Below are 13,862 nucleotides of genomic sequence, written 5' to 3'. Positions count from 1 at the left end.
CTACTCAGACACAGTCCATTTATCCGATCATTGATGCAAAAGAGGTTCACTTTATTTATTAATAGGCTAGTTATAGCCATCGATGAACTATAATGACCAATTTTTCCTTAATTTATAGGTGATCAAGGTACGACCATTAATCACCCCTAACCAGAAAAGTACTCCTAGGTACGACCGTAGGAATTAATTTTTCAATTGCATTAATAACCAGAAAAACCTATCCCTAATCAATAACGCGCTACGAGGGTTATTTAAATTAGATTGCACGTTCCCCTAATGTGTAAACACACCAGTTGCCACTAATATTAATCAATCAAACAATTACGGATTTAATTGATTAAAATGGCACGAGATTAATAAATCACATTGAACATCGGGCCCTTGACATCCAATTAATAAAATAATCCCATGAAAATTAAATCAGGCAGCATGCAAATATTAATAGATAAAGGAACGCGTGAAAACTAATTAGATCTCACAGATTTTCGGGACTGCGCCGTCGAGTTGACCCTTGACTAGATGGGAGACTTAGCCACGCCGCATAATTAATTCACCACACGAATTAATGGATTGCAAAGGCATAGCGTTTTTTTTACTAGAAAGCAAGGAATAAAAGATGTTTTTCCCGTTGGGGAATTTTGTCGAACACCTGGCGTGTGTCAGAGGCCAGTCAAAAGAAGGAAAAAGTAAAGCTACACTAAAAGACTAAAACTAGAGATGTCCCTCCTACTCTACGTTATCCCTATTTAAGCAACAAAAGAAAGATGACTAAAGTCTATCTAGGTGGTCCCCACACATGTGGACAAAGCCTTCAAAGTACTTCTTGCCCCAAATCTCTTTCCGTAGCTTTCTTTTAAGAGCCCAATTGACTAGATGCTTTCCACTAGCTTGTGGTCCCCACCAATTCAAGGGCCCAAGCATTGAAGCTCTTAGGAGTCTCCACATTTTCCATAGAGTCCCTCCTTTTTGGTAGTTTTCTGCTTTATTCCTGAAATTAAGTCCAGATACCAAATATGAGTAAATATCAGCAATTAACACAATATTTATCAGGGGTAAAAGGGGAAATTAATAATAAAATCACTAACAAATTGTGCCCTATCAATTCCCCCCACACCTGAATCATGCTTGCCCTCAAGCATGAGGAAAATTTAGCTCAACAATGGCTAGCTTCCACATTATCATAGCCAACTGTGCGTATACCCAAAATCAAGATCTAGTGACTTAGTGTCAAGACATGTCTCTCCCGGTTAGCTCCTAAGTTCATAGACCTGTCCAATTCATGGCTAATTCGCTTAGGAAATCCAAATACTAACTAGCAACAGTCAATAATTATGTCAACTGTCAACCAAAATCTCAACAATACGAACCAAGGATCGGCAGGCTAACATGATCATAAACTCACATACTCTCCACATCTGATTTTGTCTTTTTTTTTTTTTTTGGATTGCTTAGTCCCGAGCTATTCAAGTCTTTTGACGTGAACTCTGACATTTTTAGATGAAAGAGCCCAGTTACTCGACCTTTCATAGCTCCAGGACTATTTACTCATAGATATCGTCACTTTTTGACGCGAGAGCCGACACTTGTGGTGAAAACTCCCGGTTACTAGGTGGCGACACTAGCGGAGTATAGCCATACGTTATTCACCATAAAACACCAAGATACCAAATAATTACATATCATAGCCTGCGTCATGTCCCAAATATGGAGAACTAAGGTAAACAGGAGACCAAACTACACAACAATGCCAGCAAAATATTTATATTGCCTAAACGAGTTAGCCAGAAATTGCACCACGCCGTTAAACTCAAAGTATTCACCAAGAAGGCATGCTTTTACTTGCCACTGTAACTCAACTCATAGTACAAACCACAACTAACAAGAAAAAGTGCGCTGCCAAAAATATTCACCAAGATAGAAGCAAGGGAAAGACACTCAAAAGGGATAGAGGAGCAACACCTAAACAGAAAATAAGATAAAAAATAATAAAGAAACGAGAACTAGCACCCAAACTGACGCCCCCACACCTAAATGACGCATTGCCCTCAATGTGAAAAGATAATAGCAGAAAAAGGGGAGGGGCAACGGTACTTCCCTGAAGGCGTCAAGACAAGGGTGGGTTAGGCGAAAATTGAGGAGGGAACCCGGCTTGCTGCATAAAAGCCGCTAGATTCTGCGCCATATTGTGAATGTTAACGTCCATGTGTTTCTGCCGAATCTCAAGCCGCTCAACTGTGTTGCGGAGCTGGTTCCATTCCTCATCCGTATGGGCGGAATGGGGGGGAACGGAGGAAGATGGACCGGGATCACCGCCTGCCGTGGAGGCACTGGCAAAGGATGAACGAGGGGGAGGGTGTAGCGGTCCCGGGGGAACAACCTCCCAACCATTGTCGCCCTCCCGAACTAAGCCCATTTTCTCCAAGCTCGGAATATCCAAAGGCTCCATTTGACAGGCTATATGCAAGTTGTGGTTAGAAATATCAAGGACATGCAAATTAATAGCCAAGTGAGTAATGTAAGACCCAAGAATCAAGGGGCGCTTCTTTTTAGGCAAAATGGACTTGAACTGAGAAGCGAGCCAGCACCCCAAGTTAACTTTAACGTTATTATGCATGCACCATATAAAGAAAAACTCCGGCTTAGACAAAACGCCCGAGCTATCTCGCCTACCCGAGAAACTGAAAGCTAAAAAACGGTGGATATAGCGAGACGCCGGGTCCTTAAGATAAGAACCCTTAGAGAGACGAGGGTCATAGTTATCCCTATCGACAGACATCTCATCCCAAATAAAGCGATAGAGGGAGAAAAACGGCTGAACATAGTCACATGCACTCTCGGCATACTCCCTAGACTCAGCATAGGCAGGATCAATGAAACCAAAGGCCAGGTTGAAGTCAGTTATGGAATGGTGGAATTCCTGACCCATTAAACGGAAGCGGATGACATCAGGGGTGGAAACTGTGTAACCAGTGGGAAGGTTGAATTCAAATGTGGCATAGAATTCCCTAACTAATTCAACAAAGGCTGGGAGGTCAGTTATACGAGAATAGGGGCGCCACCCGATGGCCTCAATCAAATCGTGCAAGGGGACGCTAATATTTAGAAGGCCCAAGATGGCGGGGTCCCGATAACGACAAGGAATAATCCGTCGTTCAGAAACCGCTTCATAGCGCCCCTTGTCGGCGGCCCTGGTGAAGTCCAAATGACCCCCAAAATGTGCAGGGTCAGAGATATGGACGCCTCTTTGTCGCCCAAGACGAGCCCGCCTCCCAGAGGAGGAAGGGTCGTGCGAGGGGTCAGAGGCGGGAATGGAATGCTGGGGTGGAGGGGGCTGAGGAGTCCTAGGGGTCCTAGTCTTAGAAGAAGATCGAGGCTTCACCATGGTGACCAGCAAGCAACCCAAAACAACCAAGTAGCAAATATAAGCGTCACGGGTGCCCCCAATTTTAACCAGCAATTGCAGCAATAAATGGTGAGAATTGAGAGACAGTTCAGCACAGAGAATGAAGAAATGGAAAGCAATACTGCCACCAGTACCACTGGTGCACGGACAGGAAAGCAATGCAAGCACCCTTAGGCTAGAACAATCCCCAACAAGACAGCAAATGCAATTAATAAAGAGCAACAGCCCCAATAGAATCCAATATAAGAACAAAACAGCCCAAACGTGCAATACGACTCAAAATAACCCAAGTTGGTTAATTAGGCACAATCAATCAGCAATTAGCAAAGGAAGGGACACAGTAGCCCTCCAATTCAACAAACAGACGCAGAAAAATGCCCAGCCAATGTCAATTCAAGGGCCACAAGTAAAAAAATTAACCCCACATAATTAACCCCACAAGTTAAAAAATTCAATAATTATCAGAGAATAACCCCACATATAGCAGCAATTTCCCCCAAATCCAACAAGAAATTCAACCACAAATTTCAGAGATTGAAACTAATTAGGGAAAGAATGTATAATACCTCCACCTGTCTCAATTGGACAGGTGGTGAAGTGCGTGGCCGCGGAACTGGTGATCAAGGAGGCGGTGCTCTGTCGGCTGGAGTTGCTGCCGCGCGAGGTGCTGGACAGCAGTGAGCTGGTGGTGGCGCTTGCTGGAGCTTGGAGCTGTTGCTGAGGGAGGCGCGGCGTCGCACGGCTGTCGCGCACGAGGAGCTGCGTGCGGCGCGCTGGTTGGTCAGGCCTAGTGCTGTGGCGCGAGTTGCGGCGTCTGGGCAGTGGTGCCGACCAGCGACGGGGAGTGAGTGAGGTAGAGGGCCGTACGAGGTGTGCGGAGGAAAGAGGTGGCGTCCTGGTCTGCTGTCGCACGCGGACAGCGGTGGAGGAAGCTGGTGTTGGCTGTGGTGGGGTGAACGAGGGAGGACAGGGCCGAGCTGGGAGTGGCGGACGAAGCTGGAGTTGTTGGCCGCGCGAGGTGCTGGACAGCAGTGGCGGCGGCGCGCGGGTTGGGGGTTGCGGATCGCGGCTGGAGATGGTGTCGGCGGCCCGTGCTACTGTGGGCTGCAGGTGGAGGCGTCGTCTGGTGGAGGCGGCGTCTGGTGGAGGCGGCGCGCAATGGTCGAAGAAACAAGAGAAAAGGGCGGCGTCCGAAAGAAGAAAAAAGGAGAAGAAAGGAAATAGGGGCAGCGGGGAAGAAGACAGAAAGAAGAGAAAGAAAGAAAGAAAGAAAAGAAGGAAAGAAGAAAAGAAGAAAAAGAAAAGAGAAAAGGGGATTTTTTTTTTGTTTAAACAATACGCTAATGTAATCGTTTCAGCTGGAAATTGCTGAAAAATTTCTTTTTTTTTATTATTATTTTTTTATTTTTGTATTTTTTTGTATTATATATGTATATATATATATATATATTTTTTTTGAAAAATAATCACTTCTTCTTCGTTTAAAGATAGGAATAATAAGAATAAGAATAATAATACTAATAAGAATAAAAATAGTATTAATAATACTAATAATAAAAGTGGATTTTTTTTTATATGGATTAGGTCGCCGAACACCGCATGGGCACGCCAAGATTGGTTTTCGTCCTCTGGTTTCAGGAGACACCAACACCGCGTGGGCACGCCAAAATTGGATTTCCTGATTGCAGTGAAGGAAATATTAATACTCATACTACCCAACGAGGAAACGACAGAATGAAAGAAATGAACAACTAAAAACAATAAAATCAATATTCGGGTTGCCTCCCGAAAGAGCGCCTTTCTTTAGTGTCTTTGGCTAGACATATCCCATAATTTGCTTAAACCAAACAAATTGGGTCCTCCACATGCATTGTCTCTATCCGTTCAACTGGAGCCCCATCATAATATGGCTTGAGACGATGACCGTTCACCACAAATTTCTTCTCCGTCTTTAGACTCTGGATCTCCACTGCACCATAATCAAAGACATTAGTTACAACAAAGGGACCAATCCAACGAGAACGTAGTTTACCTGGAAATAGCTTCAATTTGGAGTGATACAGTAGAACTTTTTGCCCACATTCAAACGTCTTCCTAGAGACCTGCTGGTCATGAAAAATCTTGTTTTTCTCCTTATAAATCACAGCATTCTCGTAGGCTTCATTGCGAATCTCCTCCAATTCTTGTAACTATAGCTTCCTTTGAATTCCGCCCTCTTCGATATCCATATTGCATTGCTTGACCGCCCAAAATGCTCTATGCTCGAACTCGACAGGGAGGTGGCATGGCTTCCCAAATACCAAACGGTAAGGGGACATGCCGATTGGTGTCTTGTATGCCGTTTTATATGCCCACAAGGCATCTTCAAGTCTTATACTCCAATCCTTCCTATCGGGTCGAACCATCTTCTCCAAAATTGACTTGATCTCCCGGTTCGATGCCTTCGCCTGACCGTTTGTCTGAGGATGGTAAGAAGTGGAGACTTTGTGCAAGACACCGTACCTCCTGAAAAGCGCAGCAATCGTCTTGTTGCAGAAATGGGTACCCCGATCACTTACAATTGCTCGAGGCATTCCAAAGCGGACAAAAATGTTAGATTTGACAAATTCTGCAACCACTTTGAAATTATTAGTACGAGTGGGTTTTGCTTCCACCCATTTCGAAACATAGTCTACAGCAAGCAATATATATAGAAAACCATAAGACGAAGGAAAAGGGCCCATAAAATCAATACCCCAAACGTCAAAAATCTCAACAAAAATCATTGGGGTTTGGGTCATTTGATCCCTACGAGAAATATTACCTACTCTTTGACACTTATCACATGACTTACAAAATGAGTAGGCATCCTTAAAGAGGATTGACCAATAGAATCCACTCTCTAGAACCTTACGGGCAGTCCTCTTTGGTCCAAAGTGACCCCCACATGCAAAAGAGTGACAATAAGCTAAAATAGACTGGAATTCATTTTCACTTACACATCTGCGAATGATTTGGTTGGCACCACGCTTCCAGAGGTAAGGGTCATCCCAGATGTAAGACTTTGCGTCACTCCTTAACTTATCCCTTTTTGCCTTAGGCCATCCTGCAGGAAACTTGTCAGTAACTAGAAAATTAACAATATCTGCATACCAGGGCAAAGTTAAATTAATAGAAAGTAAATGCTCTTCAGGAAAAGACTCCCTTAATGGTAATTCCTCCTCTGCTACCAGTATTCGACTTAGGTGGTCAGCTACTAGATTCTCTGCTCCTTTTTTATCTCTGATTTCCAAGTCAAATTCCTGCAGGAGCAATATCCATCTTATCAAGCGGGGCTTAGCGTCCTTCTTGGTCAGTAGGTACCTCAAAGCTGCATGGTCAGAATACACAATTACTTTAGCACCTAACAAATAAGGTCTAAACTTTTCCAAAGCAAAAATAACAGCTAAGAGTTCTTTCTCCGTGGTAGAGTAATTGAGTTGGGCGCCATTTAAAGCTCTAGAGGCATAATATATTGCGTGCGCCGCTTTCTCCACGCTTTGTCCCAAAACTGCTCCCACGGAGTAGTCGCTGGCATCACACATAATTTCGAATGGGCGATTCCAATCAGGAGGTTGGATGATAGGTGGAGAAGTGAGTAATTTCTTCAACTTCTCGAACGCTTTTTTGCACTCCTCATTGAATTCAAAACTGACATCCTTTTGCAAAAGCCTAAAAAGTGGTGCCCCGATCTTTGAGAAATCCTTGATAAATCTGCGATAGAAACCTGCATGTCCTAGAAAAGAACGAACTTCCCGTACAGTTACGGGGTAAGGTAAAGCAGATATCACATCTATTTTAGCTTTATCAACTTCAATTCCTCTAGGTGACACTACATGTCCTAGAACTATCCCGTGCTCAACCATGAAGTGACATTTTTCCCAATTGAGCACTAGGTTAGTCTCGATGCATCTCTTTTTAAGGTCAGGTTATCTAAGCAATCATCAAAACTATCACCATAGACACTGAAGTCATCCATGAATACCTCAATTATTCTCTCCACATACTCAGAAAAAATGCTAATCATACACCTCTGGAATGTTGCAGGGGCATTACACAATCCAAAAGGCATCCTTCGATAGGCAAAAATGCCAAAGGGGCAAGTGAAAGTTGTTTTCTCTTGATTCTCTGGCGCAATTGCTATCTGAAAATAACCAGAGAAACCATCTAAAAAACAATAATAGGCACGACAAGCTAACCTTTCAACCATTTGATCAATGAATGGAAGGGGAAAATGATCCTTCTTGGTCACTGCGTTCAATTTACGGTAATCGATGCACTGGCGCCAACCCGTAGGCTTTCGAATTGGAACAAGGTCCCCTTCATGATTTTCTTCCGCAGTTACCCCTGCTTTCTTTGGCACCACTTGGACCGGACTCACCCATGGACTGTCTGAGATAGAGAAAATAATTCTTACGTCCAGAAGCTTGATTACCTCTTTCTTGACCACTTCCATCATGATGGGGTTCAATCTCCTTTGTGGTTGTCTTATCGGCCTAGCATCCTCTTCCAGGCGAATTCGATGCATGCACACAGACGGGCTTATACCCTTGATGTCTGCAATTGTCCACCCTATAACTTCCTTATGCTCCCTTAAAACCCGCAGCAGCTTGTCCTCCTCTGTGGGTGATAATTTGGATGAGATTATCACTGGTAACGTCTCTTTTTCACCTAGAAAGGCATACTTTAAATGCTCGGGCAGGGGTTTCAACTCCACTTCAGGTGCCTGCACAATAGAAGGTAATAGCTTTAGGTGTGGTTCAGGCACAAATATGGGAGCAACATCATACCTTAGAGGACTTTGGCCTAGTGAATGCAAGGCTCCAACCATTCTTTGCAAATTGATGTCTAACTCCATTTCGCAGGTTGCTTCCAGATCTAAAGGTTTGGTGATTGCTACCTCCAATTCATCCCTGCCATCAATCTCAAATACTTCTTGCACCAAAGGGTCAATTATACTCACAGCAAAAACAGCATTAGAATGACACGGATATTTCATGGTCTCAAATATACTGAAATGAACTATTTCTCCATCAATTTCCCTCGTTAGGGTGCCCTTACTAACATCAATTTTTGTACGAGCCGTGCTCAAGAAGGGCCTCCCCAACAAAATTGGTGATGGATTTGGAGAACGTTCATCACCCATATCAAGAATATAAAAATCAGCAGGGAACACTAAATTGTTCACTTGGACTAACACATCTTCTATCACCCCATCAGGATAAGCATTAGTCCTATCAGCCAATTGAATTATAATGCCAGTTTCTTTTAAGGGGCCCAAATTCAGAGAAGCATAAATAGCCTTGGGCATCACATTTATAGAGGCTCCTAAATCTAACATGGCATTCCTAATGCTAGTGTTCCCTATTTTACAAGGAATAGTGAACATACCTGGGTCTCCGCACTTGGGTGGAAGTTTTCTTTGAAGCACTGCAGATACGTTCTCTCCCACAATTATCCTTTCATCTCCCCTCAATTTCTTCCTATTGATGCATAGGTCCTTCAAAAATTTGGCATACCGGGGTACTTGCTTAATTGCGTCAAGTAAGGGGATATTTATCTCCACCTTCCTAAACATCTCCAAAATTTCCTTTTCCTTGTCTTGCTTTTTAGGCCTTTCCAACCTGCTAGGAAAAGGTGGTGGGTTAGGCTTAACTGGAACCATTGGGTTCCGTATTACCTCTTTATTTGTGCCGGGCGTTCCTTCTTCCTCAAGCTCCTTCTCAATGCAGTCCTCATTCTTGTCCTTTGGAGCCACTGGCGCTGGTCCTTCAACCTCTTTCCCACTCCTGAGGGTCATTGCACTTACATTCTTAGGATTCACCTCAGGTTGGGATGGAAGTTTTCCCTTTCCCTGGGAGTCTAGTCGGTTGACAATTGAGGCTAATTGACTCATCTGATTTTCCAAGTTTTGCATACGTGCTTTCATCTCTTGATTGCTGGCCTCAGTGTCCTGTTGAAATTTCATAGTATTAGAGGCTATGGTTTTAACCATGTCTTCTAGGGACATACCTGAGGCAGAGGCGGGTTGATTCCTTGTTTTATATTGTTGCTGGAAGCCCTGCTGTCTATTGGGGATGAAATTTTGTTGCTTATTTCCCCCATAGCTTAGATTTGGATGATCCCTCCAACCCGGATTGTATGAGTTGGAATAGGGGTCATACTGTCTACGTGGCATGGGCATGTTACCAGCCATGTTTGCTTGCTCAATTCCCTCTTCATGTAACTGTGGGCACGAGTCAATGGTATGACCAATATTCGTGCAAATCCCACACACTTTGGCCTGCTGTGCATTTCCTACAGCTATCTGTCGAACAAATGAGGTTAATTCAGATAACTGCTGTTCAATGGAAGATGAACTTACCTCGTTGACCTTTCTCGTAGGAACATCTGCTCTCGTACCAAACTGCTGGCAATTCTCTGCCATTCGCTCAATTAAGTCCCATGCCTCTTGGGTAGTCTTATTCACCAGTGCACCACCACTTGCTGCATCAATGATATTTCTATCGTTCATCAATAGTCCCTCGTAGAAGTACTGAATCAGGAGTTGATCACTTATTTGGTGATGCGGGCATTGGGTACGCAGCCTGGTGAACCTCTCGCAATATTCATACAAGAATTCCCCGTGAAATTGTTTGATGCCACATATTTCCTTTCGCAAACTAGCAGCTCTGGATGCAGGGAAATATTTTTCAAAAATTTTTTTCTGCATCTCTGGCCACGTGGTGATAATGCCTGCAGGTAGACAGTATAACCAGTCCTTTGCCGAATCCTTGAGAGAAAAAGGAAAGGCCCTTAATTTAATTTGTTCATCAGTTACTCCCGAAGGCTTCATACTCGAACATACCACGTCAAATTCCTGCATGTGTTTGTGGGGTTCCTCTCCTGGCAGACCATGAAAAATAGGCAACAAATGTATTAAGCCAGGTTTTAATTCAAAAGCTGCATTCTCACTAAGGCGAGGAAAAGTTATGCAAAGAGGTTGCTGGGTCAAGTTTGGAGCAGCCAACTCCCTTAATGTCTGTGTGTTAGCCATGGGGATTTCTTCTTGCTCTGAGTCACTCGAAGTGTCTCCAAATGAATCTGTTGGTTCAACTTCTGGCTCAGGTCTCTGAGATGTAGCACTGGAGTGCTCCTCTCGGAGCTGTCTGGTCTCTTTTCTTGTCCTACGCGCAGTCTTCTCTACCTCATGGTCAAAAACCAAATTACCTATACGAGAAGATCGCGGCATACACTAGAAAAATACCAGAAAATTAGAGCGAAAATGAACTTAATAAAGAAACAAATAATAACGCCAGTCCCCGGCAACGGTGCCAAAAATTGACAGGTCGTCAGCCTGTGCAATAATAATAATAAATATAGAACTTAGCTACCACTAAGAGCAGTCAGCAATTAATTCCAAGTACTGGAGCAGGGACTCTAGGTGTGCAATGGGTTACTTGATTCACCCTGTTCCCAAAGAGTTTGCTTAATCCGATATACCAGAATTAATTAATTGACAAAAATTACTAAATAGTAGACAGTGGCAAGTAGGGTCGTCTCCTCAGGGACTGGAGATATCTGTCTCTTTTCTTAGTCCAATTGATAAGGGGGGATGTCACCGGAATGAAACAAAAATAATTAAACAATTTAATTAAAAATGATTAAGTCACTATCACAAGTATAGCAGGAATTTAATCAAGAATAAATAAATTCTAGCCAAGAATGCAACTACTCAGGCACAGTCCATTTATCCGATCATTGATGCAAAAGAGGTTTACTTTATTTATTAATAGGCTAGTTATAGCCATTGATGAACTCTAATGACCAATTTTTCCTTAATTTATAGGTGATCAAGGTACGACCATTAATCACCCCTAACCAGAAAAGTACTCCTAGGTACGACCGTAGGAATTAATTTTTCAATTGCATTAATAACCAGAAAAACCTAGCCCTAATCAATAACGCGCTACGAGGGTTATTTAAATTAGATTGCACGTTCCCCTAATGTGTAAACACACCAGTTGCCACTAATATTAATCAATCAAACAATTACGGATTTAATTGACTAAAATGGCACGAGATTAATAAATCACATTGAACATCGGGCCCTTGACATCCAATTAATAAAATAATCCCATGAAAATTAAATCAGGCAGCATGCAAATATTAATAGATAAAGGAACGCGTGAAAACTAATTAGATCTCACAGATTTTCGGGACTGCGCCGTCGAGTTGACCCTTGACTAGATGGGAGACTTAGCCACGCCGCATAATTAATTCACCACACAAATTAATGGATTGCAAAGGCATAGCGTTTTTTTTACTAGAAAGCAAGGAATAAAAGATGTTTTTCCCGTTGGGGAATTTTGTCGAACACCTGGCGTGTGTCAGAGACCAGTCAAAAGAAGAAAAAAGTAAAGCTACACTAAAAGACTAAAACTAGAGATGTCCCTCCTACTCTACGTTATCCCTATTTAAGCAACAAAAGAAAGATGACTAAAGTCTATCTAGGTGGTCCCCACACATGTGGACAAAACCTTCAAAGTACTTCTTGCCCCAAGTCTCTTTCCGTAACTTTCTTTTAAGAGCCCAATTGACTAGATGCTTTCCACTAGCTTGTGGTCCCCACCAATTCAAGGGCCCAAACATTGAAACCCTTAGGAGTCTCCATATTTTCCATAGAGTCCCTCCTTTTTAGTAGTTTTCTGCTTTATTCCTGAAATTAAGTCCAGATACCAAATATGAGTAAATATCAGCAATTAACACAATATTTATCAGGGGTAAAAGGGGAAATTAATAATAAAATCACTAACAAATTGTACCCTATCAATTGGAGATAATGTAAGATTTAGGTGTAGGAGATAGTATATTAAAAAAAAATGCAAGTGTACGCATTTTTGTTGAAATTTTTTGTTTGACTTTATCAAATATAATCCAATTTTTGCCATTTCTTGTATATTTTTATGGTTATTCTTGATGAAAAATGGTTAGATGTTGTTAGGTCTCGTCCTGCGAAATTGATGAAAATTTTTTTGACAATCCTAAAAAGGCAAATAACAAAGGAAAAATAAATAAAACAATAACACAAAAATTTACGTGGTTCGATCAAATTGACCTATGTCTACGAACGGAGAAGGAACAATATTTTACTATGAAAAAGAGAGTACAAAAATGTTTTGGAAAAGTGTTCCTAACTCCAAAACATCTACATTTAAAACACAAGAGAACCCAAAATATTTTACTAAACAAAAGGTTTAATTACCCAAAAGACCCAAATAACCTACTAAATCTCTCTTGATTTGGTGCACTTAATCCCATCACACGCCTATTATTTTTATAGGCAATTTTGGGAAAGATTTCCTTATACAAAAGGCGATGTGGGACAAAATCACTTTAACAAATCTCCACTTTGACGTGTCCACAATATCGACAATAGCAAATTTGGTCCACCTTTTTCACATAAGCTCCAATGGTACCAACCAAATTCAAGCATTGCTTGAACTTGTAAATTGGAAGAGGCTTCGTGAACATGTTAGGAGAATTTTTCTTCATACTAATTTTCTAAACAAGAATTATTCCATCAGCAAGAGTATCTCGAATGAGATGAAATTTCACATTAATGTGTTTCGTCCTCTCATGATACATCTAATCTTTAGTCAAATAAATGGCACTTTGACCGTCATAGTAAATAGTAGTAACACCTTAATGTAGACTGAGTTTACCAAACAAACTCTTTAACCACAAGAGTTCTTTGATTGCCTCGGTCATGGCCATATATTCTGCCTCCATAGTAGATAAAGTTATAACAGGTTGTAAAGTAATTTTCCAACTAACTGCACAACCATCAATGTAGAATACGTAATCTAAAAGTAATTTTCTTCTATCAAGATCCCCAGTATAGTCAGAGTCTACAAAACCAACCAAAATGTTATTATTTCTTCCAAATTCTAAACAACAATTTGAAATCCCTCGCAAGTGTCTGACAATCCATTTCACAACCTGCCAATATATTTTTTCAGGACAAGACATAAATCCGCTAACCATATTGACTGTTTGTATAATATTGAGTACAAACTATTGCATACATAATACTGCCGACTACATTGGAATAAGAAACTCATGCCATATACTCTTTCTCTTCAACTGACTGTGGTGACTGAGTAGTAGATAGTAGAAAATGACTAGCAAAAAAAGTAGTCACAGGTTTAGTATTTTTCATGCCAAATTTTTTCAAGACTTTCTCAAGGTAATTTTTTTGGATAAAAGATAACTTTTCATCTCTTCGGTCTTTCTTGATCTCTATGCCAAGAATTTTCTTAGTTATACCCAAATGTTTCATTTCAAATTCACTACTTAACTGCAATTTCAAAGTATGAATTTCTGATAAATTGTTGGCAGCAATGAGTATGTCATCAACATAAAATAGCAAATAAATGAAAGAACTATCATCTAACTTTCG

The 13,862-nt window shown here is 41.6% G+C and overlaps 1 long non-coding RNA gene across 1 annotated transcript; it reads right to left on the bottom strand.

The window, feature by feature from the left end:
* Positions 1-566: 566 nt before the first annotated feature.
* LOC140007723 (uncharacterized) lies at positions 567-4,702 on the bottom strand. Its single transcript, XR_011815094.1, has 2 exons — positions 3,970-4,702; positions 567-988 (listed from the first exon to the last, which is right to left on the bottom strand). It is a non-coding gene; the product is annotated as an uncharacterized lncRNA (long non-coding RNA).
* Between the last annotated feature and the right edge of the window lie 9,160 nt (positions 4,703-13,862).

This window comes from Coffea arabica, chromosome 1e (genome assembly GCF_036785885.1).
Source record: "Coffea arabica cultivar ET-39 chromosome 1e, Coffea Arabica ET-39 HiFi, whole genome shotgun sequence".
NCBI lineage: Eukaryota > Viridiplantae > Streptophyta > Magnoliopsida > Gentianales > Rubiaceae > Coffea > Coffea arabica.
The sequence above is the reverse complement of the archived record's forward strand: the minus strand, read 5'-3'. Positions and strand labels throughout refer to the sequence as shown.